This window comes from Gossypium arboreum, chromosome 8 (assembly GCF_025698485.1).
Source record: "Gossypium arboreum isolate Shixiya-1 chromosome 8, ASM2569848v2, whole genome shotgun sequence".
NCBI classification, from domain to species: Eukaryota; Viridiplantae; Streptophyta; class Magnoliopsida; order Malvales; family Malvaceae; genus Gossypium; species Gossypium arboreum.
In genome coordinates this window covers 115,379,138-115,383,530 of record NC_069077.1, presented here as the reverse complement: position 1 = coordinate 115,383,530, position 4,393 = coordinate 115,379,138, and the positions used below count along the sequence as shown (strand labels likewise).

The 4,393-nt window shown below is 37.9% G+C and overlaps 1 non-coding gene across 1 annotated transcript; it reads left to right on the top strand.

The window, feature by feature from the left end:
• The first annotated feature begins 2,489 nt into the window (after positions 1-2,489).
• LOC128279811 (small nucleolar RNA R71) lies at positions 2,490-2,595 on the top strand. The gene has a single exon (XR_008270006.1). It is a non-coding gene; the product is annotated as a small nucleolar RNA R71 (small nucleolar RNA).
• The last annotated feature ends 1,798 nt before the right edge of the window (positions 2,596-4,393 follow it).

The following is a 4,393-nucleotide window of genomic DNA, read 5'->3' as shown; positions in this document are numbered from 1 at the left end:
CTGAGAAATATTAAAGTTCTCGTGAGACAGGGCCAGAACAGTTTCTGGGTCCCCTGTCGCGAATTTGAAAATTTACCATAAATTATCCAGAAATAATTAGGAGTCATGCCTTATATTTACAGATTCCATTTTGAGTCTAGTTTCATTAGAAACAAACGGCACCAGTATTAAAGCCCTGTACAGAGAGATATTCAAGTTGTAACGCGAAAAGGTCAGAGCAGTCGATCCCTGTAACATGGGTGACTTTAACTAATAAACTGTACCAATTGGCCCAACCAAAAATTCTAAAAATAAATCCATGGATGGGTATATGAGTCTAAATTCAGGGAAAATTTGCGAAACCAGTTTCCGAGTTTTGAAACTCGAGATATGATTTTTAAGGCGACGGTGATGCAGTTTTCCAGCCTGCCCAGAAATGCCAAATTGGTCGGTACTTTAAGTGGATTTGTCTCGTTAACCCCTCGTGTCCGACACCGGCGATGGTCTCGGGTTTGGGGTGTTACATTACCTCTCCATTGAATGGTCATGGTGGTTCGAGGAGTTCATACTCCTCATTCCTGCTATCATGCTCATCAAAATAAGGCTTTAGACGGGTGTTGTTTACCTTAAAAGTGCCGAACTTGGGATGACATACCTCGACTGTACCGAATGGGAAAATGAGAAGTACCGTAAGAGGGATTTCTTTATTCGATTTGGCAGTGACAATGTGAGGATATGCGGCATCTAATAATACTTTATCTCCCACCTTAAGTTGATATGGGAAGGTACTGAGCTCGTTTTGGCGTAGTTTTGGTTTATCGTGTGTTTTCAGTTTATGCGTCCACCATTCATCTAGTTCCTCGATTTGCAGCCTTCGATCTTTATGAATAGGTCCTCTGCTACTACTTGAGAATGGCTCTTGTACTTCTTTCAGACCCATTTCCTGCAAAGTAGGTTGGACCATATTGCTAGTTTTAGTAGAATGGTTTAGACGATCACCTTCAATTTCCGATGTGTTGCCAGAATTATAAGCTTGAAGAGTGATTGTTTCGTCTCCCACATGGAGTGTGAGCTCACCTGTGCCAACATCAATAATCATTTTAGCAGTTGCTAAAAAGGGCCTTCCTAAAATCAAAGGAGTGTTGCTATCCTCCTCTATGTCTAGAATAATGAAGTCAACGGGAAATATAAATTTATTGATTTTAATTAGCGCATCTTCAATAAAACCCCTAGGAAATCTTATAGTTTTATCTGTTAATTGAATGCTCATCCTAGCCTGTTTGGGTTTCCCAAGACCTAATTGTTTAAACATTTTGTAGGGCATGACGTTAATACTAGCCCCTAAATCAGCTAATGCATTATTAACATCTAAACTACCAATTAAGAAAGGAATCGTAAAACTCCTGGATCTTTTAGTTTGTTATTCTGTAGAATAGCTAAGCAAACTGCGTTTAGCTCCACATGTGACACCTTGTCCAACTTTCGCTTATTTGCTAAAAGCTCTTTTAAAATTTCATTGCGTTTGGCATCTGTGATAGAGTTTCAATAAACGGTAAGTTAATATGTATTTTTTTAAGAGTTTAAGGAATTTACCAAATTCTTCATCTGAGCGGTCTTTCCTTGTCGTGTTGGGGTATGGCACACGAGGTTTATATTCGACATTCACTGATTTGTTTTTATTATGGCCTACCTCACCTTGACCTCTGCTCACCACAGTTTCTTACCTCGGTTCTGGCTCAGGCTCAACGAATCCTTCTTCATCTTGAGCATTAATCGTGTTGAGCTGTTCCCTTGGGTTGGGTTTAGTATTAGTTGGCAAGCTACCTTGTGGTCGTTCAGAGATTAGTTTGGACAGCTGGCCTATCTGAGTTTCGAGCTCTTGGATCGACGCTTGTTGATTTTTAAGTGCTGTCTCTGTGTTCTGGAAACGGGTTTTTGATATCGAGATAAATTTAGATAGCATCTCTTCAAGGTTCAGTTTCTTTTCCTGTTGATAGGGTGGTTGTTGAAAACCCAGAGGATGTTGTGGTCTTTGATTTCCTTGACCGCCCCACGAGAAATTGGGATTGTTCCTCCAACCTGCATTATATGTGTTACTATATGGGTTATTTTGGGATCTAGAGTTATTGTTACCCATATATTGGACTTGCTCCTCCTCGATGCTAGGGTTGAAGGGCTGATACTCTGTGCATGCTCCTCCTCCATTTGTCTCTCACCTCATTACTGGATGTACCTGAGTAGAACCAAGTAAACCATCAATCTTTTTATTTAGAAGTTCTACCTGGTTTGACAGCATAGTAACCGAATTGACGTTATAAATGGCTGTTGTTTTTGTTGGTTTAGTCCTCATGACTTGCCACTAATAGTTATTTAGTGACATCTTTTCAATAAATTCATAAGCCTCTTCAGGTGTTTTGTTGTTGATGGTTCCCCCAGCTGCTGCATCAATCATTTGCCTTGTCGAGGGGTTCAAACCATTGTAGAATGTTTGAACTTGCAACCATAAAGGTAATCCATGGTGAGGACACCTTCGCAATAGGTCCTTGTATCTCTCCCATCCATCGTAAAGAGTTTCTAAGTCCATCTGCACAAACGAAGAGATATCATTACGTAATTTGGCTGTTTTAGCCGGCAGGAAATATTTTAATAAAATTTTTTTAGTCATTTGTTCCCAAGTAGTAATTAACCCTCGTGGTAACTAGTTCAACTATAGTTTAGCTTTTTTCCTCAATGAAAAAGGGAATAACCGAAGACGAATGGCATCGTCAGAAACACCATTAATTTTAAATGTATTGCAGAATTCCAGGAAATTTTCCAAGTGAGTGTTTGGATCCTCATCCTGCAAACCATCAAATTGAACAAACTACTGTATCATTTGAGTAGTGTTAGGTTTAAGTTCAAAATTATTAGCAACAACAGCAGGCCTAACTATACTTACTCAGTTCCTGTTAAAGTAGGTTTAGCATAATCATACGTAGTACGAGGAGTAGGATTCTGATTTGCTAGTTCAACGAGTATCGCGGGAGGTAGCTGATTGTCTTGGTTTTCAGCCATCTCTTCCCTTGGGGTTTGAGTATCGTCCTCTTGCTCGTTCCCTGTGTATCTTAAGCTTCGCCTTATTTCTCTTTGGTTTCTGCAAACTGTGCGATCAATTTCTTCGTCAAAAAGTAGTGGTCCTGATGGGTTTCTTCTAGTCATAAACTATAAAAACCTACCAAGAGAAAGAAAAATTAAATTAATAAATAATAATAAAAATAAAATAGAATTAACTTGCAAGAAAAATAAATGGCTAAAGTAATAAAAATTAAGCATTTCTAATATCTTAGTTCCCCGGCAACGGCGCCAAAAACTTGATACGTGGTTTTCGTGATAGGTTTTAAATATTTATAATGAATCGTTCTTGAAACTAACTATTATCATATTGTAGGCAAGTGTACCTATTGAACAGTGGTACAGTTTTAGCAAGACCAGATTGTTGAACCCAAAGGAACTAAAAGTACTAGTAATGACTGTCTTTTTATTATCTAGCCTAAGAATAAGGGGGTTTTGTTTTAGCTAACTAATTATCTAAACTAAGAATTCACATAAACAGAACTGGGGGATTACTTTTGGAAAATGATTGAATTAAGACAATACCTAATGAAAAATCCACCTAGACTTCACTTGTTATTCTGACTCCGAATCGGACAATTTATTCATTTAACTTGTTTAGTAGAGATCCCTAAGTTATGTTATTATCCATATTCAAGACTAACAATGTCTAATTCCTAGATTGAATAATTGAGACTTTTCTCTAATTAACACCCTAGGGTTACATTAACTCGATCTATGGATCCCCTTATTAGGTTTCACCCTAATCCGGCAAAATCATGTCACCCTATCTCTAGGCGCGCAAAAAACTCTGCTTAATTATGACAAATGTACTCTTAGACTAGGTCTATTCCTCCTCTGAATAAGAGCTTATCTTGAATCAGTATCCTGGGATATCAAAACAATAATTAAGAACACATAATTAAGTAAAAGTTAAATATTTATCATACAATTCAGAAAATAATAACAAGATTCATCTTACATTTCATTCCCCTTAGGTATTTAGGGGATTTAGTTCATAACTAAAAAGGAAAACATCTCAGAAGAATAATGAATACAAAGCATAAAGAAAACCCAAAACTCCTGAAGGGAAATTGAGGGGAGATCTTCAGTCTTGATGATGAATTCAGCTTCTGAGATGGATCAATCTGCTTTCTTCGAGTAATTCCTTCCTCCCTCTATGTGTCTCCCCTCTTCTTCTTCCTCTACGATGTATTTATAGGCTTTGGAATGCCTAAGAACCCTCGAAATTAGCCTTTTCCGAATTAGATTCAACTTGGGCTCGATAGGGACATGCCTATGTGCGATTACTTTAGGCCGTGCT